The following is a 26,610-nucleotide window of genomic DNA, read 5'->3' on the forward strand; positions in this document are numbered from 1 at the left end:
GTGGAATGAAAGATCCTTTCCCCATCGCTCCCTGAGACCTTTGAAGGGAAGAGACTTTAAAATGTTTTTATATATTGTTAAGATACTGTCCAAGACTGATCAGTATTGCTTCTGGAATAGAAATGGGTGGGAGATGAGGAAAATCGGGCAGGTTCCTTTTACTGAAGTTACTGATTTGAAAGTAGTGGAAAAAGTGTGTTGATAGAAAGTTAAATGAAGTGTAACTTTTCATAGGATGAAAAGACATGACCTCTGTACAAATCTCTAAGTGTTTTCATCCTATACATTTTACAAACATTAAATACTGTATAGGTTTGAGAGGCTAGAGAAAGGTGATGATCATGTAAAGGTGAAGCAGGCGAGAGCTTCTCTGTCTTATGAATATGGTTCCATATTCTGAATAAGTGAAGGACAATTGGTTTAAGAATACATTGATACTTTTTATTTACTAGGATACACAGCAGGGCAAACATAGAACAGCAAGATTTTATTTATATATTCGAGACCAGGCTTGTGTATGTTCATCAGTTGGTGTTGACTTTCTGGTCCTTATATTGTGTGTATTAGCCACACAGTAATAAAACTGAATGTTAGGTAGTGTCATGCCCCCTTCCACCCTGTGGATGCATGTACACATGGTTATGATTGAGTCTAATTTCTTAAAAAAATGATTTGTTAATGTATATAGGGATGTCTGAAATAAAAAAGCAGCTTGGGAAGAATGTTCACCTTAACAGTATTGATTCTCCCTGCTAATGTGAGATGGAGAGTAGATGATCTGTTCAAATCTTGTTTAAATTTTTCAATGCAGAAAGCAAAATTTTGTTGAAAAACATCTTTATATTTACCACTATCATTTAAACTGATCTACAAGGAAAAAAAAAAAAAAAAGGGAAGGTGACCAGTCTAATACTGTAGAGAGTTCACAGGAAAAAGCACATTTTTACTCAAATTAATTTTGACATCAGATAATTTTTGAAATTAGTGTATTGAAGACTGCTGGTTCGGAAGTTTGTGGGTCTGATGTATACAGTACCATGTCATCTGCATATAGTGATATTTTCTTTTCATGTCATTCTCTGTTAATTCCCTTTATATCTGATACATTTCAAAAGTGAATAGCCAATGATGTTTGAAAAGAGCAATGTTGATGGGGGCATCCTTGTTGAGTACCAGTGTCTAGTTTAAAGTAGTTTCAAATAATGTTGTTGATACGAACAGAGGCTTCTCTGGTATAGAGTAATTTCATCTATGCAAATATGTTTGGGCCAAACCCAAATGTATACAATGTGGCGAATAGTTAGGCCAATTCAACTATATCAAATGCTTTTGCTGCATTCAAAGATAGTAAGATCTCTTGTGTGTTACATTTTATGGTTGAGTATATTACATTAAACAAACAAAAGATTAGAAGAAAAGTGTGTGCCTTTAATATATCCAGTTTAGTCTTGTGATATTACAGAGGGAAGAAATTTTTCAATCGTTTTAGCAAGAACGTTGGAGAGTATCTTATTATTCAGAAGTGAAACTGGTCTGTATGATGCACATTGATGCAGCGGGGCCTGCTGCTTTCCCACATTGGAGTGAGTTTATAGCATCCAGTAGATCTGAGAGTGTCAGAGGTTTTTCCAGTTCCTCTGCACTAACAGAATCTTGTTGTATTTGCAATGCTTCAAAAAGAAGTCATTAAACTGTGTTTTGATGCATGGGTCTAATGCTATGGAGGCTAGACGGAGGATGGAGTGGTGGCTCTGAGGGTAGGGATCTGCACTGGCAATCGGAAGGTTGCCGGTTCGAATCCCGTAAAATGCCAAAAGGGACTCTGCTCTGTTGGGCCCTTCAGCAAGGCCCTTAACCTGCAATTGCTGAGCGCTTTGAGTAGTGTGAAAAGCGCTATATAAATGCAAAGAATTATTATTATTAGACCACACTTTGCAAAGTTACAGTCCTCCGACATGCCAAGAGATAGAGCACACCCAAAACAAAACAAACCCCCCGCAGCAGTGTAGTATTGATTAAAATTAACATATCTTATGAGAGTACAGTACAGATGCAAGAAACCTAGGGTATGATGTGGAGTAGTCTCCTTGGAAATTGAGAAAACCAGAAATAATACAGTCCAGCTACAATAAACCTAGGGTATAATGATAAACAGATCCCTTAGGTGAAAAGAAACAAAAGTCTAACACTAACTAGTTAATTAGTGGTTATCAAAAAATACATACGTTTAGAAGAAGAAATTTCAATATTATGGTTTAAAAGGAAATACTTGCTGAAAAGGAAATAATGTATAGTTACAGCAAATGTCTTATTACAAATAGACTAAGTTGCAAGCATAATCTTCTTTGTCTTACAAAGACACGATATGACTCATATCATGATCATATTTTAAATGTTGGGATCAGTCTTTTTAGCTGTTTTTCTGCTTATTTAGGAGAATTGAAGATCTAGAATTGGTCATCAAAAATTAACTTAAATTTGGCAGGAAACAAGAGGCTATTGCTGATTTCGGCTTTGCATAAGCGCTGTTTAAAGTGGCTCATTTACCAGCTTTTGAAGGAGAGAAATCTGGGAAAATACACATATGGTTATTTTCAAATATGAGTTCTTCCTCTGAGAATCAACATCAAATTTTCTTTAACCCGTAGTTTGTCAAAACAGACAATCAGGCTTCTCTGTTTTTTGGCATTCAATACATGTATGTGGTAAGCTGCTGAGATCTCAGTGTCCAATTCAAAGTACTCTCCAATTATTTTAGTGAATAGTTCACCTACGAATTTCACTGGGTTTGGCATTTCTTGGTTTTCAGAGAAACCTTTGATTCTGAAGTTGTTCCTTCTCTATCGACCTTCCAAGTGTAGCACGTTTATCACCAAGCACTTTGCATTCAGATTCTATAGCAGTTGCTTTTTTTGTCAGCAGCGGATGTCAATTCTTCAACCCCTTCAGTTGTAAACATTTGCTTAACTTCAAGCTGAGCACCAAGTACACTAATTTTATTCTCAAACTTACTCCAGTTTTCCTGTATTTTTTCATCAGTTCTTGGTAGAATTTCTTCAAAGGTTTCAGCAGAGTTATTGTGCAAACGTTCCTCCTGGTCTTTTATATCCTGAAACAGCTTGTCATTTCTCTGTTGTATATCCTTCATTATATCACTCTTTATATCATTTATATTTCTCCCGAGTGCTGTAATCATTACTTTCAGGTCAGACTGTTTGTTTACACTTTCTCCATGCTCCAATTTCAGAGCTGTTGCTGTTGACTCACTCAGAGTGTTGATAGTAGTTGACAGCGGGGATAAAAAGGCCATGCTCAGTTCTGATAATCTGCCTGAGATTGGTGAATTCTCATTGCCCACTTCAATCGCAATTTGGCTCCCACTTTCGCTGTCAACTGGTGCCGATGAGGTCCTGTCAGATCAGTTTCTTTTCCTGTCTGTTCCAAGTCAGTCTCTGGCAGGCCATGATCTGAACTTGAACCCAGTTTAGACTTTGTTGAAGCCTTATTTGCCTTTTCCTTCTCTTTCTGCCTCAAAGATCTAGTATTTTGAATTCCAGTTCAATGCCTGGACATTTGCATTGAGTTAGAATATTTTTTTTTAGTTCTCTCTGGTATTAGTATCCCAAAATCATGATTGTTAAATTAAATGGCAATTCTAATTTGTCCAAGTGTCAGCGTGGGGAGTGGGCCCCATCTGGCACTGTTTCCAAATCTACCAGAATATGCTTTGGTCACCTTCAACCCTAACTTGGGTTAAGTGTGTTTGAAAAAGTTGCGGTATTAATAAATAGAGATAATGTTAAAGGTATAGTAGCCCTTCTCTTTGTATTTTATAAAAGGGACACGTTGCCTGAAAAATAGGTTATTTTACTTCATGGTCTAATGCTGGCCCAGAAACACACCTACACAATCCTCTAAACAGGTGGCCGAGGACAAAACAGTCAAACATGCCAAAGAAAAAAACAAAACTACATAGCTTTTAGTATTGGTTTAACTTGATATACTAATCAGCTGTAGAAAAAAGGCATACAGTATAGCTTTATGATCATTGTCAGAACAAGAGTTTATGGTACAGTAGGACATAGACAATTGTCTTGTATGTCACCCAGGTGGATTGGTTTGATGGTTCAATCACCTGAAAGACTATGGTATACAGACCTAGGTCAGTGGCATAATTTAGATATTATTTACAACATTTACCCAGTAATCAATACAATTTAATTTAGTTGCTGCAAATCAATGGTCTTTTCTAAGTCTTAAAATAATTAAGAACTTGTCCTTAATAGAGGCATGACAGTGGAAGGACACTATAATAAGGAAGGCCGTTAAATCCATTAGAAAGAATATAGTTAACTTAGCAGAACAATATCATGGAAGGCTGGGTAGAGGAACAGGCCAACACAATCCCTTTAATATGTCAACATTTTCCTGTAAAAACACCTATCACTGACTACTTTTATCTGCCAAAGGCACCTGAATTTTTGTTTGAGTTGAACAATCTACATTGTTTTGGACTGTCTAGCATCACTTTGCTAAAGTCCCTTACTCTCATGGAAGGTGAGGATCACTAGATAAACTCAAAGACAAACATTCTTGAAAGATACATTTCAATAAACAGTGAGAGTCATGATAATTATTGTTGATATCAAAATTCCCTTTTGCGATTGATTACGGATAATCTGATGCTGTGTTCCATTTACCTCAGAAGTCAGTAATGATGTCACACCCGAGTTGACTGCATTCCAGTAAAACATTTGGAAAATCAATATGGACGTGTCCGGGAAAACTGTTGAGCTTGTTCCACTTGAACAAATAGAAATTGATAACACATTATACAGCATTTTGCATATCCAAACACTGTAGCAACATGTCCACAGATAGAAGTTGGACAGTACTGTGTGCACGACTGATGTAATCTATCTATCTAAACAGTATAATAGTACAGCATTCACTAGCATTTGTGGTGTAAATTGCCATTTTGGCTTGACATCATGATCTGATGTCAGGCAAAGTTTGACTTGACAGACGAGCGTTAAGCTTCCAAGTTAGAAATCCAACATAAGGGCGTGTTCCAGTTAAAAATTCTGACTTCCCACTTCAAATGGAATTTAACATAAGCACAGGACTTTATACAACTTTTCCTGGCCAACCTGCCTTGAGTGTTTATAATAATAGTATCTGAACATCATTCAATAGAACTCAGAGAGCACTGTGAATAATTCAGTTATGAAAGTTTAGCACTTTATTCAGACATTCACCATTATTACACAGAAAAACATGATAAATTTTCTTGTTGTTTATAGTATTTAGATGAGAGAACCTGCTTTAATATAGGTCACAGGGGACATTTCACTTCTAAGTCATAATGACTTTAACAGCATTGTTTTTACTAGCAAGTCAAGGCTCTAATGCATTTAAGTTTTTTTTTTGGAGTTTTTCCATATCTCAGAAACTGGACATTTATATATCTGTAGAAAACCTATTTCATTTGATTCTATTTGTATTATTGTGAAATGATTCTTAGAAGTGGAAATTTAAGAACATTATTAGTCTTAATTGACACTATTAGTATGTAAGGAGTATTTAGTCTTGTAATGTAAATTGACAGACTAAAAACATATTTACTTATGTCATTTTTTCAACTATGATTACCAAGCTTTAATAGATAATATAAATGGACGAAAAATGGAAATTCCTAACAATGCAACTACTTAATTTCCAAACTAGGTAGGTTACTAATGCAGTGCATAAAAAAAGAAGCTTTAATTTGTGGAGTCATAGAAATTAAATGCTACTTCCTTATTATAAAAGAGATTTTAAAAGATCAGAAACTTGGAAGATAATAATAATAATAACAAATAAAATAAACTCTGAAAGATTTTTAAATAACTTGAAAAATATCAAATTCACTTTTAAATGGTATACAAATGGGAATATTGTGAATATCATTAACTTTTTTACTGCCATTAATTCTACTGTTCAATCAAAATGTACTTGATTGTTTAATGGCTCTAGCATAGAGTTACCAGAATTTTAAAGTCCCAAACTGGAACACTTGTGGATAGGCTGACCAGACTATCATGGTTGCAAAACAGGACACAACTCATTAATCCAGTGAGTGTGTAAGATGCAAACAAAATTGAAGACAGAAGGATGCATTCCTCCAAGGACAATTGTGTGCCTTGTAAAAACGCCCATGATATCAACATTTGTTTGTGTGGTCGTCCCTCATGGAGTATTGTGTGTCTTGTAAAAATGCACAAGAAATCTAAATTCTTTCTCCTTTTGCTTTTCGGTCACCTACAAACAGGACAAAAGGGACATTTTCTTCAAGTCAGGGTCGCTAAGGCATAAAACAGGCAGTCTGGTCAGCCGAATGCAGACACAGAGCCTGAAAACAGGACCAGTACCAGTGAAACTGGGATGTCCAGTCACTCCATTCTAGCATTATATAAAAAAAACAGACAACTAACTGTACACCTACATATACCAGAGTTTCTAAACTACAATACAATGTTTTGTAAATCAAGGTCAAAGGTCACTGAAAGTATGTCAACAGAATCAAGTACCTGTATAGGGCAGGAATCAAATCTGAATAAGGCACCAGTACATCCCAGGGCAACCTTTAGTGCACTCTCATAATGTACCAATGCAGAGAACCTCTGCATGGTTTTTCTGGTATACTTTTAAAATTCCACCCAAGAAATTCATAGAACAGAAAGACTTACCACCAATTTTAACCTTTCAAACATATTTAACTCAAATACTTGACCACCTATGAAGTTGAGTTTGTTATCAGTAGTGACCAAACCAATTATAACTTTGCTTCATAGTGAGTTAAGTTATGGCCTTTATGAGCAACCACATAGCAAATCTTTTAATAAGCACTGTAACAAGCTTTGGTAAATTATATCAGAATGAAAATCATGGTGATTTTATGTCCTGAAGACTGAAACACAATAAATTGCATACATACTGTAGCTGTATTAAAATGGACATGCCTGGGATGCAATTCTGCCACCTCAGAACAGCAGGAATTGTTGAAAAGTACTAGCACTGAATCTTAAAGAAAAATATCTTTCAAAATTCTCATTAAAGGATCCCAAAACACTTGATGGTGATGATTTTGTAAAACAATATCCTCTCATACACACATCAACACTGAAATATTGTGGAGAAATGAGATCTCCTCCATTCAAGCCAGGGTGGGGCATTCCATTTAACTATTGTGTGAGTATATCATTTATAATATTACAGTCTGTGGAAGGTCATTCATTCAGCAACCAAAGATAGTTAATCATTATGGGGGGCAGGGGGGGAGTAAAATATTTTTGTGGATCTACTTTGGGACTAAATAAGAAACCTTTAATGATCATATTATATCATATGTTGTTTAGAAGTCTTAGAAAATACAGTCCCTGGACATAAAAAGCAGGAAAGAATCCATTTAAAATGTCCATCAGGAGGATCTATGAGGAACAATCAAGGTCTGGTTGTTTCTGATGGATAAAACAGTGGATCAGTGGTTAGCTCTGGTGGTATATGGGTTTCCCTTCAAAATCCTAAAAAACATTCCAGCTAGGATAAGTATACACTGTAAACTGGACATGTATGACAAATTGAGTGTTTACTTTAAAGTGACCTCTTTGTTGGGTACTTCCTTCAGTGGTTCCCCTGATGTAAGCAAAGCTGAGAGTGTTTCCACCTTTTCAGTTATAATGTTGCGGGTGTCACCCCTGTACTCATGGGAGACAGTCTAAGGGCTTAACCGGGAGTAAGATGCAGAGCCAGGGGTTGATGATTGGTGCTAATGCCTTTTCTCCCTCTTCCACAGACCACCAGAAGGAAAGGCCAGTTAAGACTCCGCCCACTTCTGCTGTTCCATCGCACCCTCCTTCAGACCTCATTTTCACCTGAGATCCCACCCCTTCCTGTCCTCCACTTATAAAAGGCCAAGCCTTCAATCAGTTATCCAGTCACAATTGACTCAGTCTTATATGATTACTCTGTTTTTGCTGTTGTAGCTTGCTCCTGCATTATATGGGCTGGATTCTCCAACTCTATCTATGTTCTCTCGTATTTTTCATAAATGTGGCCTTTACCAACCCTACAGTAGGTTGAAAAGGCACACTATCACAGGCCATACATACATACATATACAGTATACACACACACACACGCACACACACACACGCACACACATATACATGTGTATATATGCTAAGTTTATGGAATCCGTGTTTTTCAGCTGGAAAATATGCTATAAAAGTGTTTATCTTTAACAACATGTTTAAAAAATATAATAAAGGAAAAGATCAATGGTCAGTATCACCTGAACCATTCCAAAATGAATCCAAGTGTTACATTCTCTCCATAAACTATTCTAAACACCAAAAGGTATTAGCTCTGTAAAACAATGAATCTGAGATGCCTCATTAAACTACAAGGCACAGAGTAATTATTTAGTGACAGGCGTATATGGTTACATTAAAAACATGAGAGGAGGTAAAGAGGAGCCAGGCAGGCATTATCATTGTCCTACATTGCTCTGTATTTTCACTAGATGACAAAAAAGCAATATATATTATTAGACAAAGTAAGTCTCTGATCAAGCTGAACATCAGTTACACTGTACTCTAGATGTTAAGTATATCAAATTAAAATCTCTTAGACATGATACAGGTGAACATGACTGAATTGCTCAGCAGACTAAAACATAGCAGTTCATTACTAATTATAACACATTGTCAGACTTTGCAAAAATAGTTCTTTTTACCAAGTGCCCAATTACTTACTGTAATGTTGGCATAATATCTATGCCTCTTAAAGCATGTAACTGTACATGGTGGGAAAAACTGCATTCACAACACTGAGAAATCACTTAATAAATGATGTACTGTAGTTTTAAAGTGAGCTATGGTAAACATTTCACAGACTATAAAGTGAAGCCTTCTAAATCTTCATGCCAAAGGTTAAAAACCATTAACAGGATTTTTAATATCTGCTCGTTTGAATTCACAAATATTTCATGGTCAGTACCAATGGTGAATAGTTATAATATGAAAGGGACAGTAGTTCACCATAAGAGCAACCCCATTAGAATTAGAAGACAATGTAGCTACTTGAATGAAAACCTCAATTCTGAATGTAGGAAGCAGCTTGCAGAGATGGTAGTATGTGACTGCAAAAATGTGGAAGGATGATCAGATTTTAATTGATGATCCTGATAAAACTGCCCTTCCTTTTGATCCTCCCTTTTCATAAAAATGCTATTAAAAAGTGCAATCTGCCAAGGGGAAGCCAATTGCTCTCCCACTTCTATCATTATTCTAGATCAATTTTTTCATTCCTGTGCACTTTTCTATCTGGCAGGCGGAATGGCAATTTAATAAATCTGTGAACAAGTTCTTGCTTGCATTGTAAACATTTAGCAGAACACTAGGCTCAGGCACTTTATCTATTTGTTTATGGCATATACTTCGATGCTTGCCATCTTTGGAGCAATTACAGATAAATCTGCAATGACAGAATGAACCACTGAGACTTTTCTAAAAGGTATGGGAAAAATGTCAACTAAAACAAATGCAAAATAGTGTAATTTTCAAATGCTAAATGATATGTAGTGGGGAGTTTATAAATGTGAATGCTCATCTACCTGTTTAAATTGTCTCATCACTTGCATTCCAAAATCATAACACAATCTTCTCTTAATAGTTACCATACAGAGGTCTCTTGACCATATATATTATTAAAGCTAAAGGACATACACTAGAAAACTAATCTTAGGAAAGCACCAAGCTTACATACGCTCTTCTAAAAAATACATCAACTTAATTTGAATCAAAGATAAAAAAGCAATGAGCATCACCCACTTGTTTATGCTCATTATGCATCAAATAAGAAGACGACAGGCACATTTATAGCATTCTGGTTACTGCACTAGTGATCCAGCAGGGGTGAATAATACTGTTTGTTGAGAAGTTCACCAGCATTTTGGGAAAAGTACCTCATTTAAAAATAATGACATAATTGCATTAACCTGAATGGAGCTAGCTCCTGAGAAATTGCAGTTATGGAAATACACTAATCTCACTACACTTTACAGCCTTGAGTATGTCCGTCCATCCATCCATCCATCCATCCATCCATCCATTTCCGCTTATCCGAGGTCGGGTCGCGGGGGCAGCAGCTTGAGCAGAGATGCCCAGACTTCTCTTTCCCCATCCATCCCTTCTAGCTCTTCCGAGAGAATCCCAAGGCGTTCCCAGGCCAGCCGGGAGACATAGTCCCTCCAGCGTGTCCTGGGTCTTCCCCGGGGCCTCCTCCCGGTTGGACGTGCCCGGAACACCTCACCAGGGAGGCGTCCAGGAGGCATCCTGATCAGATGCCCGAGCCACCTCAACTGACTCCTCTTGATGCGGAGGAGCAGCGGCTCTACTCTGAGCCCCTCCCGGATGACTGAGCTTCTCACCCTATCTTTAAGGGAGAGCCCAGACACCCTGCGGAGGAAACTCATTTCAGCCGCTTGTATTCGCGATCTCGTTCTTTCGGTCACTACCCATAGCTCATGACCATAGGTGAGGGTAGGAACATAGATCGACTGGTAAATTGAGAGCTTCGCCTTGCGGCTCAGCTCCTTTTTTCACCACGACAGACCGATGCAATGCCCGCATTACTGCGGATGCCGCACCGATCCGCCTGTCGATCTCACGCTCCATTCTTCCCTCACTCGTGAACAAGACCCCGAGATACTTGAACTCCTCCACTTGGGGCAGGATCTCGCTACCAACCCTGAGAGGGCACTCCACCCTTTTCCGGCTGAGGACCATGGTCTCCGATTTGGAGGTGCTGATTCCCATCCCAGCCGCTTCACACTCGGCTGCGAACCGATCCAGAGAGAGCTGAAGATCACGGCCTGATGAAGCAAACAGGACAACATCATCTGCAAAAAGCAGTGGCCCAATCCTGAGTCCACCAAACCGAACCGTCTCAACACCCTGGCTGTGCCTAGAAATTCTGTCCATAAAAGTTATGAACAGAATCGGTGACAAAGGGCAGCCATGGCGGAGTCCAACTCTCACTGGAAACGTTGCCTTGAGTATGTGTGCTATTTTATTGCAGTCTGCATTCACAGCACACTATAGGAGTCAGATTTGTAACCTCAAAATTGCTGGTACAAATTTTTGCCTCACTGTGTGAAGGCTTATATCTATATTGTATGGATATTATGAAAACCATATGATTATTATTGGACCACTTTAGAATACTTTTGATTAAGTGTTTGTGCCTACGTTTTTTATTGCTGTCCTATTTAAGCAGTTAAAACTTAACTATTGAAAGCATCACAATGCAAAAATCACTAAATGTTAGCCCATTAGCCATTATGGCTTGGCGAGGTTAAAAAAAATACACTTGCATATTCTTTAAGAAATACAATGTGTTGCAATGTAAAGACTTATACATAATAACCACATTCACAGTAATGTGCTTTAGGTATACAACATATGAATTTTAACATTCTCTGAATTGTAAATGGGGACAAATGTTCTGATCAGATCAACAAAGCAGATAATCCTCGCTATGAGAGAATATCATAATGTCCTTCATAACAAGGCTGTACATTTTGCTGTATAAAGACTAAGAACTAATAGTAATAATATGACCAGGGGAAAGGCAAATAGAAATAAAATACTTAACATTGAACTGTCTGTTTGGAAACAAATAAGAGTATTATGTAAATTTTAAGTTGTCAGCAACAAAGTCATTTCATTGTTTTAGTTCTGACAAATGTATCAAAGGCAGGAATGCTGTGCTTTATGAATATGAATATTTTACAAAACAAATACTTGAAATAACTATAATACTTTCCAGATTATTTTTAAATAGGCTCCACAAACACTCTTGAACAAAACCAAAGGGATGAGGCTGCCAGGACGACATATACATTAACAATTCAATCAGGACACACAAGATAGGGTGCAATTAGGTAAATTACTTAGAAATTGGAAACATCACATAACGTTCATCTAAATTTAAGTGACATTTTTTCAAAACTAATTGCTTTACACCTAGTACCGTGAACTGCGTTAGTGGATTCACTTACGAGTTGATGGTTTTTACTGTACTTTACATTTCTCCAAGCCAAACTATTTGTTTTGGTGGTGTCATTAGACTAAGTTTGCACTAGCAATACTGTGCAACTGATGATGTTAAAGTGTTTATTTGATCTTTGGACTTCAGGCCTCACACATTATATAGTTTATGCCAGGGGTGGGCAAAGTCATTCCTGGAGGGCCACAGTGGCTGTGGGTTTTTGTTCCAACCCAGTTGCTTAATTAGAAAATAATCCTTGCCAATAATTACATTTCATGGCTTGTTTGACTTGACATAGCAGAGTTAAAGCACTTTCTCATATCCTAGATTTTTTTTTTCCATTCTAAGGATATCATCCAAATACTTTGAAGTGTAAAACGGATGGGTAATTCTCAATCCTTCACTTTTTTCTCTTCTTTCCTTCCAAGTATTTAATTAAACCAAATAGTGCACGATAAATACACACAGGTGTAAAGGGTAACAAGTAAAATGGATAACTGCTGGTCTCTTTTGTCATTTGCATCTTATTGTTAATAAGGAGCAATTAAAAACTGAGAATGCAGCTGTTTAAGACTTAAATAAGCAATAAGGGTTCAAAATCTTAATGAGGGAGATAACTAAAATGAAGCAGAAGTGTTTCTAGAGCAATAAGTGCTTCTTATTAAGCAATTGGGTTGGAACAAAAACCTGCAGCCACTGCAGCCCTCCAGGAATGACTTTGCCCACCCCTGGTTTATGCCAACCTTTTGTCATTTACTACTATAATATGAAAAACGTTTCTCTTAACAATGTGTTTACACAGATTATTGTAGAAATGGAACACACATGAAATGCATGTGTTCCAAATAACGATCTATTATTTCCACCCTAAAACTCTAGCACTTTACTCCCAGATAATCAAGGCATGAGCTGGGAGAACTTTGTGCACGTTCTACGGAGGTGGGGGGATGGACTTGCCTTTATCGGCACATTTACAGGACAAAAGACGCTGATGGAGAAGTGCAATGGGATTTAAGGTGGGCCGGATCTACAAGTTTTTTCGTAGGCTCTGGTAATTCTAGTGTTAAACCATGTTCAATTAACTTATGCAAAGAGTGAAAATGTACAAACCCCAGCTTGGAAAAAGTTGGGACGGTATAGAACATGTGAATAAAAATAGAGTTTTCAAAATTTTCATTGGCTTGCAATCCATCATAAACAGTATAAAGATAAGATGTTTAATGTTTAGTCTGGTCAATATTCATTCACTCTTCTCACTGACAACATGTAACACATTCCAAAAAAGTTGATAAAGGGCAATATAGGTCTAATAATGAGTTATAAAAAGAAAATAATGAGTAGAAACATAGGATATTCAACAGGTGACTATAATCATGGTTTGCTAGAAAAACTGCATCCAGGAAAGGCCTTTAGAAACAAAGATGAATGAGGATCGCCTATTTTACCACAAATACGTGAGAAAATAATTCTAAGATTTTAAACCAATGATTCTAAAAGAGATCAGAAGGCAATTAGGATATTTCAACCTCAATAGTGCATAACATACATAATTAAAAGATTCAAGAAATCTGGAGAAATTTCAGTGCACCAAAGCCTAAGGCTCAAGCCTAAGCTGACTGCCAGTGATCTCCGATTCCTCAAATGGCACTGCATCAAGAACCATCATTCGTCCATAAATGCTATAACCATGTGGGCTCAGAAATGCTTAGGCAATCATTTACCAAGTAACATAACACATAGTTACATCCACAAATGCTGCTTACATCTGTACTGTGCAAAAGAAAGCTGTATGTTAACAGTGTCCAAAACTAATGTTGACTTCTCTGGGCTCAGGCATCTGAGACGGACCATCACATGGCGAAAGTGTGTATTGTGGTTGGATGAATCAATATTTCAGGTCTTTTTATGAAAGATCTTCATGGTCCAATAGACCAAAGAATAAAAGAACCATCCAGACTTTTACAAGCACACAATTTCAGAAGGCAGAATCTGTGGGTTGTCCCAGTGCATCTTGCATTCTGTGAAGGCATTATTAGAGTCGAAATGTACATACAGAGTTAACAGCAACATATGCTGCCTTTAAGATGACATCTCTTCAATGGACACCCATGAATATTTCAGCAAAACAATACAAAACCACATTCTGCATGCATTACAAAGGCATAGCTTCACAGAAAAAGGGTTTGGGTGATCAACTGTAGTCCTGACCTGTTTCCAACTGAGTTGTGTGGCACACTTTAAAGTGGAAAATGCAACAACGAACACCCGATACATTTACATAACTTAAAGCTCATTTGCAAGAAGAATGAGACAGAATTACAACTGAAACACTCAAACTGGTGTCTTCAATAGATAAACATATAGTAAGTGTTATAAGAAGGAAAGTCAAACTTTTTTTTTTTTGTTTAAATATGTTGCAAGTATCATAATAAAAATCATAATAACTTTATTTTTGAAAAAACAAAATTAATTAGTTGTAAAATCAAATAATGACCTATTATTTTCAGGTAAACATTTTCCCAGATGGGGTTGTAATAGTCTTATCAGTTATCTGAAAATTTGTCTTTCATGATAACATTTGAAACATTGTAGTTTCTAGTTTTCCCACTCCTCTAAAGCTCATATGCTACAAGTCACAATCATTGGTTGATTTAGCATGTAATGGTTTCATCGTCTTTGCAAAGAAAATCTTTTCATGAAATGGTTGTACAAGTGCCACTTCAGAATGCAAAGCTAAACACACCTTACTATACCGGGTCCTGCTACCGACTTCAGAAGCATAAAGTTAGTTTTATGATGTCTAGAACTTCAGCCCCAGGGAAACTAAGGTTTTATAAATTTGGTAAAAATTTATAGCCCTTTGGGACAACATGGCCACATGGTACTTAGAGAAGCTTTAGAAGGCCAGTAGATGAATTGATTAGGAGTCTTCCACCACAATCTTGACTGAAATGCACATGCAGCACAGAAAAGCTTAAGAAGCCAAATAGGAACACAAAAACAGTGCTGTCTGAGTGAACATCTAGCCCTATCAAGATGTAAGGTGTAGATTGCAACATCCTGATTTACTTTCACTTTTGCATACAAGATTTTTTTAATATTAATATTTTGAGCATTACAATAGTAAGCTAAATTAACTGCCAGTTTCTCTGGCTTGCATTTGTATTCACTCTGCCACTGAGAGCGAAGTACATTGGCTAGGTCAGCAGGTGAGGAAAAGGATGCTCCAATAGAGTTCTATACTATAGCACGATGGAGAATAAAGTGCACTGCAAGCTTTACAGAATTGATACAGAAGCATGATATAAACTATGTATACCCTAAGTGCCATTCAAGGTCACACTAAAAGAGAATTTGTTTTTATATTTGCACTGCTGACAGGAAGGAGGAGTCTCCAATAAAACTGCAAAACTAGCCAGAAATAAAATAAAGTGTGGGCTGTATATCCCAGGTTCTGTTGAAGTTCAGAGTAAAAGAGAATTAGATATACTGTGTACTACATTAACAATAATCTGCACATGTAAGAGAAGGTACGTGTTAAAACAGTGGCATCTTGCTGAAGAGTTTTTCAAAGAACTCCTGACCAAAATTTACTGTTATGGGGAATTTATTTTTTGCTTCTCAATTCTTTTTTTTTTTTTTCTGACACAATAGTAAAACTGACGCATCAGTAAAATAATGCAGAGAGACAAACAAAGAGCATGAAAAACAACCAGCTATCTGCATCTAGGCAATTCTTAGATATGCTTTGCCTGCGGTTGGTATATGGCATAAAGAAATTCACATTTCCATTATTTCTCTTCCACTACTAAAAAGGGTAAAATTCTATTTAATGTTGATACTTTTATCAGTGTTAGCAATCTCCATGTTCCAACACAAGTAAAAAAATGAATGTTTTAAAGAAAACTGAGTTTTATTTGGAAAGAAATTAAAGATCTGAAGACTTCAGGAGGTTGCCTAATATCAAATCAAAGATTACAAGGGGGGAAAGCCAAATTGAAATACACAAAGCATATTTATGACCCCAACCAATATTTGAGGAACTAAAATTGCCTACTATATGTGGTAACATTTGGACCTGTGTATGAGCAACTACTAATTTAAAGGGAAAAAGTAAACTTTTCAATATGATTGATACAGTACGCCAGTCAGGGAAGAAGTATCAAAATAATGGTCTGCCTAGGTCTATTACACAATTATTAATCATTAGGAGTGGTTCAGCAAAATAGAGGACTGCACTTCTACAAAGACTATCACAGTTGAAAGAGAAAGGAGGCAAATACTTGGGCTAGTTGTGGAAAAACTCATTAAGAAGGAAAATCCGTAGATTATGTGGGAGCACAGGCCTCCAACATCACTTTTTAAAATGCCCTTTACATTTTGTTCCATCTTTGATTTCATTTTCAGTAGAAAAATTATAGCATAAACCCTTCACCAGTTTTCATAATTAAGTACTGTTATGGTCATTGTTCATTCTGTACCATTTGCAGGTTTTACTGTTTACATCTGTATATTAAGTAATTCTTTGTGTGATATTGGCGCTTGGTTGGTGCCGACCCGACACAGACTGACAACGGAGGCACGTGTAAAATAAACAAAAAGATTCCCCATGAACCCCACAGGCACAACACAGTCCTCAAAACACACAAAGGAAAATCACCCCAAATCACACTCTTTGTCTTCCACTTCTCCGAGGGCAGCTTCGTCCTCCACCTCCTGACTCTGGCGCCCTGAGTAGTGGTTGCAGGCTCCTCTTATAGCCTACCCGGAAGTGCTGCAGGTGCTCGTTCACCTACTTTTGGCTGTGCTCCCACCCAGATGGGCTCGTTAAGCCATGCAGCCACGGAGCCCAACCAAGCTGAGCTCCAGTGTTTAATGAAAGTGGCCCTGACACAACCCAGGGGGGCTGCCAAAAAAGGTTCCAAGGGACGTAGCATGGCTCCCATGGCTGCTCCCCCGGATCTAGTGACAAAGCGGCGCCCCAGCCGTCCGCCACATTTGTCACTGCCAATAGTTTCAATCAAATACCAGGCATATGAGAATATTCATTAAGCTTAAAACTTTATATGAAAAGCATAAAAAGACTCCCATATCTCTGCTGTGAATAATGTTAAAACTTTTGCAGGTCTCATTGTTAAAACTTTTGCAGGTCTCATTGGGGTATTGATATTTAATGGCTCATGGCTCTGATATGTTTATTCTTATAGTGACCTGTTATTGGTTGTTTCACTAAACCATAACATTACAATCATTGTCACTGTTTACAGATGCAAGTGTCTGTCTAAAAATGATTCCTTTCATTCAAGATCACATTTCAAGCATTTTTGGCCAATATCCGAATGCCCTGTTACTTTTAGGCTGAGAATGCAATGTGTTGCATACTTCATAGACAGCCATCTGGAAAGCTTGACCTTTATCAACTAAAATTTAAATGCTTTTATGACTAATTTGATATTGTTGATATTTAGTGAACTAAAAATTCCATATGTCAGATGTACACTTGGTGCAATAATAATGGTTCCAATCAGCTCCTCCAAATAAAAAACAAAAAACAGGAGTTTGCTGAGATGCAAAAGAAACTAGATGGAATGCATGTGGTAAAGGCTGATTTATTTTTTTACTAGAGAGGTAGAATTTATTTATTTTTTATTTATTTATCAATCATCTTTTAAGGCTTGAAAAAAAATCTAGACGGCTACCTATTAATTTAATATGAATGGTTAAATTACTAATAATAATAATAATAATAATTCATTACATTTATATAGCGCTTTTCTCAGTACTCAAAGCGCTACTAATGATTCCAAAGAAATAACCTTAATCTTTTGTTGTACTTAATATTTTTACAATCCCACTACTCCAAATATATTACATTTTCTAATAACATTTCCTTAAAAATATTGTTTAATAGATACTTCAGCAAAATCAGCACACATAAAAAACAGGAAGCACATTCCCATTATGCTGTGCTTTTGAACAGAGAATTCATTTTTCTCCCTCTTTCATTGGCCAGGAGTCCTTCCCAGGCTCAAATGTATAGACTGAGGTTGGTCCTTAAGCAATGACGTCAATGTGACCCCCATATCTTGAGGATTCACTCACAATACACAAAGAACAAAAAGCATTGCATAATACATAGATAGTAAATAAGTAATTGTAACAAAAATTACAACACCAGAAAAATACAACTTTACAATAAAAAAAAAATACAGAGAAAAGAAAAGTTAACAAAAACATTCCAGGGCTGAAACACGACAAAAGTGAAATGGTGACTGACATCTGTTCCTATAAAGCAGTGAGGAAGCCATGCATTCTGTTCACTGTTTTTCATTAATAAAATTCAAAGTTGTTTGTTAGGTACTTGTCTAGCTATGGCTAAAAAGCGTTAGCTTAACAGTTTTAACACACAACTATAAAGAATGTGTATGTAAAACATTCCTGACATCTTATTGACTATTAAGTCCAGTTAGTCTGCTTTTATCTTTCCATAGTATTTAAAACACTTCCTCAGGTATTAAAAATCTTAGTTTACAAATTTCTTAGTTTGGGAAATTCCACAGTATTTTCTGGAGAATTGCTCTTCATTTTTGTTACCCCAAATAACAAGATTGTAACATTAGAAGCAGATAAATATGTTTCCCAGTCTGCTATATGAACAGCACGGAAGAAACCACGTGATCTTTTAAAGAAATAAGGTGGATAAATGTTATACAAATGGCAGAACTGATTTTATAGAACTGATTTTTTAAAACATTTTTTTTTATTAATGTTTTAATAATTTCTTGGGGTTGAAAATGAAGTGCACACTAAGAGCACATCCCTGAATAAAATAACAGTAAACCCACAAAAGAAAGATATTTAAAAAGACTCTATACATAACACACAGTGGTGCAACATTGCAAACCATACTTCTGTGTAACTTGGAGAATTAGCTAAGTAAACATTTTGGCATTTTCACATTATACTCAGAAATTCATCTTGTCCATTATGACTTACAATGAAAGTGAAAATAGAGCATTGTCAACAGCCAAGTTACACCACGTGCAGGAAAATGTCTACTCATTCATTTGCACTTCCTATTTAATTGAATCTACATTTTGTGCAATAATAAATTCATTTATACTATTTGTTAAATAATGCAAACTTGCAATAAATTTGAAAATCTGCATGGTTAAAGAAGTGTAACTGTGCAATATTTATGTAGCGCACAGTTTATATAACTGCTAATCAAATCATTATTGATGTACGCTTGAAATTGTTACACAGACATAAGGGTGTGTGATATTTTGTGCTCACTTGACATATGAACACACATACAAAAAGAATTTTCTTGGCATAGGAAAAGCATATTACGTAGTACAGACACATTTTAAGATGTAAAACAAGGCACTGATAAATTATACAAGTTAAGCCTGCTCTTTCAGATTCATGTCCCAGAGAGGTGCAGTATTTATAGGATATCTGCCACCTCATAAAAAGATGATAATTTCTTTAATTAAACTTCTTACACTTAAGTCTCTTGTTTCTTGATTTCTTTACTACAGTGAAACCATAACATTCAATTACAAAATAGCAAAAATGTCAATTTTCTTCAAGAATGCTTACACAGAGTTATATTCAGGCTGTTACAAACATATAAAAAGATGAAAAAAAAATATCCAATGCAGAGCACATTAAATATTCCTAAAGATCACGTAACATATAATTGAGTGCACTTATGAAATCTTTTAGAATCTTAGGCATATGTAGCCATACAGTAAGTGCTAAAATTTAGTTTGTTTAGCTTACTGTATGCCCACTTATAATCTGGTACACTGGGCAGCAAGCTTCCTCTAACCTGTTCTATCAACTGCTGGACTTTTAATCTCTTCTCATTTGATGTCAAGTGCTTACAAGTCCTCATGAAAGCTTGCCGCCATGTCTTGTGTGGTCCATCTATCTGCCATTTTCTTCCAGGAGCCGCCTACCGTATTGCAACCCTAGGATATCACTAATCTAGTAGACACACAGCATGGCCTGCAAGGCACATTTGGCACTCTTTCAAGATATCTTTTAGCATTTTAGATCCACTTCCCCTGAGATTTTATTCTTTTATAATCAGATTGTGATGTATTCTGGCATTCTGCATGAACAACACTGATGGAATAAATTGAGCTTCTGTGCAGTTCTGGCAGTGATTTCCTATGTTTCACTCGGATAGCTTGCTGTTGGTATGACAATGGTTTTATAAAAATGTAATTTTTTGCAGTGTCAATAGCTGGTGAAGACTAGGTTGGCTGCAACTGCTGAAAGAATGCTGATGCTTTGACAATTCTACAGTTGACATCCACATCAACATTGCCAACATTAGGAGAGAGTGCTTCCAAAGTAGGTGAATTATTGCACTTATTTGACTAGTTGCTATCTAACATTGATTTGTGTGTTCATTGGAGTGTTACTGTATGACCTTGGTTATAATGCTACTTGCTCTTAGCCCAACTTTGTCAGCTACTGATTCCAATTTAGTGGCCATGCTCTGCCAAAAATCCTTTGTTTCTGATATCAATGCAACACGATCTACAAAGCCAAGATCTATAAGCCACTTCTGATCTTTAATGGAATATCAACATTTGCTTTACTAATTGATTTCTTCATAATGAAGTCAATAGCCAAGAGGAACAAGAAAGGCGAGAATATGCAGGATCAATACTGAAGTAGCAAGTGGTGTCATCTTACAAAATACAAATCTATCATGGCATTGAAAGACATCCCTGGCTGATATTTTCAAAATTTTCATCAACATCTTGCAGGTGAATGGTCAGACCTTCACATTGATTATTCACATTCTGATGGTATTACATTTAAGGCTACAATTTATGATAAGTATATAAGCACATCTGTTAACCACCTACATACAAGATTTCCTGATATGCCAAATCATTTCCTGCTTTCCTAGACTCCTCAGTGTCGAAAGTCATGATCAAAGTGAGGCTGCTGAGGTTTGTTTTATTATTCTTAACATGTCAGTGCTCATGTTTTAAACTATTATTGTACTACACAAAAATGGGCCACTGCCTCAAAATTAAAGTCTTACAAACATTTAATTCAAAACAAATTCTGATAAAATTATCTGTGCTTTTCCAAATTTAGCAAAACTATTACTTTTGCATTGTTCATACCTGTGAGCACTGCTGAATGTGAAAGGGGATTTTTGGCCTTAAAGAGTAAAAAACCTGTTTAGAGGGCTCGAATGAGTTAGAACACTCTAAATAATCTAATGCTAATTTCTGTGGAGGGCCCAGATCCATGTAATTTTTGATAAGGGCTGTAGATACCCCATGCTTTAAAGAAGAAAATAATTAATATACACATTTTTAATCTTGGTAATTACTATAAGTATTACATAAGTATAAATACTCACAGATCAATTCTCATTTTTAAAAATCACCTGGCTATTCATTCATCCAACCTAGCATAATAAAACAAAACATCTGGGGACAACAGTGAAAGTGAATGTATTTATACATTTTCTCAACAGTTTTCAAATACATTTTGCACTCCCATAACACAGTCGAGAAAACAGACCTTAGGCAGGAGTAAAGATCTTCAGAACACAAGCGTGAATGCTGCAGTACTTTCTTCCGTGCCTGGTACAAAATAGTCTATTTTAATATTACAGAACCAGCAGAAAAGAGTGTGGTGCCAAGCACTCAGCATCCACTAGAAAGGACATGCTGGTTTGGATTTTACATCACGTGTACCTTTAGCTCTAATTTCTTTGTAGTGACATCACCATATTTTTCAAAGCTCTTTGAAAGGTCCTAATTCAATGCTAAAATGTTATGTTCACTGCTGGCACTATGCTACATGCTCTTGTTAAAATCTGAAGATAATGTTGACTAGAGCAAATAAGCACAGGGATGATGAATAAAGCTTGCTTGTTTATATCCATTTTAATCCATTCAATATGAAGGAAAATAGACACTGACAAAAAATGACTACAGCTTTGATAAACAATTCATTGACTTAAGAATTAATATCAGCTATTTCAGTGTTTCTGCCTTTCATTGCTTGTAGGTTTGTTCAAACCTGTATTATGCAATGCAGGATAAAACAATTTACTTGTTATTCCTTTTGAAAGAGAGAACTTTATTTCTTATTTTTAATTAAATTGCTATTGAAGTATCACTTCCTTATTTGACATTTAACAAACAGAAAACAAGTTCAAACAACCAAAAAATGGCAAGCAGGAAGTGGTACTCTACTCTAATTTCTGCCTGCTTATTAGAAAACCATGGTTTATATATAATAATATTATATATATTATATATTAGTATTGATGATTTTACTTCCACCTCTGTTGCCCTTCCCTGTGGGGTACCACAGGGCTCGATCCTGGGACCTCTTCTGTTCTCCTTGTACCTGCTGCCACTCGGCGCTATTTTTTGGAAATACAATATTTCCTTTCATCTTTATGCAGATGACTGTCAGGTGTATTTCCCTCTGAACCGCCAAGGTCCATGTTCTGTCCAGCCCCTGCTTGATTGCCTTATTGACATAAGGAGTTGGACGACATTAAATTTTCTAAATTTTAATGAGAACAAAACAGAAGTCATGCTATTTAGGCCCAATAGCACCAGCGGGACCCCCTGCATCGACCTTTCCACTGTGGCTCAATTTGAGAAATCCATGATCACAAATTTAGGTGTAAAAATGGATTCCACTTTAAAACTTGATAGCCATGTGAACGCAGTGGTAAAATCTTGCTTTTTCTAGTTGAGGCGGCTGTCAAAAATCAAGCCTGTTTTGTCTAAGCGCAACCTTGAAACAGTGATACATGCTTTTATAACATCTCGTCTAGATTACTGCAATGCGCTTCTTTTTGGAATTAGCCAGGCCTCCATGGCTCGCCTACAGCTGGTGCAAAATGCTGCTGCTCGATTTTTAACTGGCACAAGAAAGCATGAGCATGTTACCCCGATTTTGGCTTCCCTCCACTGGCTTCCAATTCGTTTTCGAATCCATTTTAAGATCCTTGTATTTGTTTTTAAATCTTTTAATGGGTGTGCCCCTCTTTATTTGTTGGAACTGCTGCACCCTTATGTACTGTCTCACTCTCTCAGGTCAGCAGACCAGATGCTTTTACGCGTTCCCAAGGCACGATGCAAACTCCGAGGTGATCGAGCTTTTTCAGTTGCAGCCCCAAAACTCTGGAACGATTTGCCGTTGCACGTTAGGCAGGCTCCTTCGCTAGCTGCCTTTAAATCCTATTTAAAAACACATTTTTACTCTCTGGCTTTTAACCCTGTATAATATGTTGGCTATTTGTATACTTTTTATACTTTCTATTAAGAATCTCTTCAGTTCTTATGTGTTTATGTGTTGTTTTTCTTTGTACAGCACTTTGGTCAGCCTTGAGGTTGTTTTTAAAGTGCTTTATAAATAAATTAAATAAATAAAATAAATAAATAAAAGCATTTGAAAATAAAAAGGCAGGGTCTTAAGCAAGACTTATTCATCCCTGTATTTATAATCAAAGAAAAATCATAAAAAAATCATAATGATTAACTAAGCCCTGGCAAAATAAATGAAAAAACTGGAGAAAAGTAGCGTTAAAATTCAAATCAGAGTTCATCTAAAACAAAAATTAATTGGAACAAAAACTGGCAACTACTAAAGTGTCCTTTAAAAAACGTTTGTTTGCAGCCACACGTTTTAATAATGGTTTTTGAACAAATCTTGAATAATTTTGCTTCTACTGTCCAATAAATAAAATCACTGTACAGTGTTGAGAAAATGTTCAGTAATTATATTCCAAAAGCTTGCTCAATAGAACCCCAAATATTACATTCTTGGCTGTTATGGTTACATTCCGCTTGATATGGAATGATAAACCTACCTTTATCCATCAACATATACATATAAAATGTTTTTTTTAAGAATTTGTGTCTGTATTTGCACCGACCATATCCTAAAACCCTCTAATCTCTCAGCAGAAGTGGCAACTGCAGCACTAAGGAAACAATAATAATAATAATAATAATACATTTTATTTATATAGCGCCTTTCCCATGCTCAAGGCACTTACAGAATATAATAAAGAACGGCAGAATATACAGTATATAGCATTGTACAAACCAGATAAATAAATAAAGAAGATTAAGACAGTAAATTCTGAAAAAAACAGACAACATAATTGATGGTCTAGCACACACATACAGGTTACATTGGCATCTTGACAAAGAAGTAAACTGAGAGAAGGGTAATAAAGTCAAGTAGAGCTAAAAGCCTTCCTGAACAGATGAGTTTTGAGTTGTTTTTTAAAAGAATTCATGAAGTCAGCTGACCTGATTAATTTTGGTAGGTCATTCCAGAGTCTGGGCGCTATACAGCTGAAGGCCCTGTCACCCATAGAGTGTAGATTAGTGAGGGGCACAACAAGATTACCAGAATCAGAGGACCTTAGTGGGCGGGCAGGCACATAGTGATGGAGAAGGTCACTGATGTAGTTTGGCGCGAGGTTATTTAAAGCTTTGTAGGTTATTAGTAGGATTTTATATTCGATTCTGTAAGACACAGGGAGCCAGTGGAGACGGAGCAGGATGGGTGTGATGTGCTCGCTGCTGCTGGTTCGAGTAAGGACTCTTGCAGCTGAGTTTTGAATAAGCTGGAGCTGTGATATAAGATTAGAAGGGGCACCTGCCAGTAGGGAATTACAATAATCGATGCGGGATGTGATAAAAGCATGGACAAGTTTCTCAGCATTAGAGAAGGAGAGGAAGGAGCGAACACGGGATATGTTACGGAGGTGAAAGTAAGAAAGTTTCTTAATGTGATTTATGTGGGCGGAATAAGTGAGGGAGGAATCAAAAATGACACCAAGATTCTTTGCAGTAGAGGCAGGTCTGATGAGATCACTGCCAAGATGGACTGGGAAGGAGCTCATTTTATTAAGTTGCATTTTAGTCCCAATTTGCAGGAGTTCAGTTTTATTGCAATTTAATTTTAAAGAGTTCTGCTCCATCCAGGTTTTAATTTCACTAAGGCAGGTTGTGAGCTGAGAAAGCTCTGATGAAGTTCCACTTTTAACATTGAAGTAGAGCTGGGTATCATCTGCATAAAAATGATAACCCAATCCATAACTACGGATAATATGGCCAAGGGGAAGCATATAAATACAGAAAAGCAGAGGACCAAGGACAGAGCCCTGAGGGACTCCTTGTGTGACTGGCACGGAGTTGGATCTGCTGTTGCCAAGACTAACAAACTCTTGCCTATCAGTCAGATAGGACTTGAACCACTGGAGGGTAGTGCCAGAGATACCCAGCATGTTCTCCATTCTGGACAGTAGGATATCATGTCTGACTGTGTCAAATGCTGCACTGAGGTCTAACAGAATTAATATGACATAGACCACTCTTATTTTGTGGGGGGGTGAAAGGATACCTCAGAGACAGACATGCAATGGAAAGGACTTCTTTAAAAATGGAAGAAAATATACATTTCTCCGAAGAACATTTTAAAATGGCAATTATATATATGAAAACATGTTCATGCTTTGCACAATCTAAAGACACAGATTAATAATCAATAGCATAATTACCCTGAAAATGGACAACTGAACAAAGTTTTAAGGTTTTTTTTTTACATTTGATGTAAAGCACCTTGTATCCCATTTTAAATCACAAGATTGCACCATTAAAGTATCTAAAAAAATATAGATACTTACTAAACTTACTATACTAGTAAGTATAGAATCTATCTATCTATCTATCTATCTATCTATCTATCTATCTATCTATCTATCTATCTATCTATCTATCTATCTATCTATCTATCTATCTATCTATCTATCTATCTATCTATCTATCTATCTATCTATCTATCTATCTATCACATTTTTTAAATTTATAGTAGAATGCTTTACTTTTGAGCACTATTCAAAAGTAAACTTTGATTTGACTAGTGTGTGTCAGAGCTCAATGTTAAAGAAACTGGAAATCATCTCAACTGATGACAGACATCCATTACATGTAGAACTAAAATTCAGTAGATCAAGAAGGATAGTCGCTTTGAAAACTCACACAAATTGCTCCAGAAACTCCCTTCTTCCTAGTGCCATATGTCTTTTCAATAAAAAATATCGGAGATAATGATTAAGGTTTTGATATATATCCTGTAACCTTTTTTTTGTGTATATATGTATTATCTAACTGACTTACCTTAACCTGTCTTGTTTCTGTTTTTTGTTTTATTTCATTCTGTCTGTTATTAGATGCAACTGAGAAGGCAAATTTCATGTTTTCCTGTGTAAACATGACTAAATAAAGAAACCTTAAACCTTATTCCCATTACAGATTAATGAATACTATAATTGTGAAAAAATAACTGACTTGGAGGAACAAACTCATTCTTTACTTTAGGCCACCACTGACACTCAGTCGACTGCTGTTAATAATTATGTCACATGTCTTGGTGATGTGGATTATCTTCACTATTTTCACTTGTCAGAAATAAAATAATGTTATTCAAAAGTTT

The 26,610-nt window shown here is 36.4% G+C and overlaps 1 protein-coding gene and 1 long non-coding RNA gene across 2 annotated transcripts in view; one reads left to right on the plus strand and one right to left on the minus strand.

The window, feature by feature from the left end:
* Positions 1-26,610, minus strand: part of cdh13 (cadherin 13, H-cadherin (heart)) — a 1,360,987-nt gene that overhangs the window by 738,039 nt on the left and 596,338 nt on the right. The gene's annotated exons all lie outside the window — the stretch shown is intronic.
* Positions 1-26,610, plus strand: part of LOC114658104 (uncharacterized) — a 44,976-nt gene that overhangs the window by 2,878 nt on the left and 15,488 nt on the right. Inside the window, exon 2 of the long non-coding RNA XR_003717312.2 lies at positions 20,342-20,460. This is a non-coding gene — a long non-coding RNA (uncharacterized LOC114658104). The remainder of the gene's footprint in view (positions 1-20,341; positions 20,461-26,610) is intronic.

The sequence above is a fragment of the Erpetoichthys calabaricus genome, chromosome 9, assembly GCF_900747795.2.
Source record: "Erpetoichthys calabaricus chromosome 9, fErpCal1.3, whole genome shotgun sequence".
NCBI lineage: Eukaryota > Metazoa > Chordata > Cladistia > Polypteriformes > Polypteridae > Erpetoichthys > Erpetoichthys calabaricus.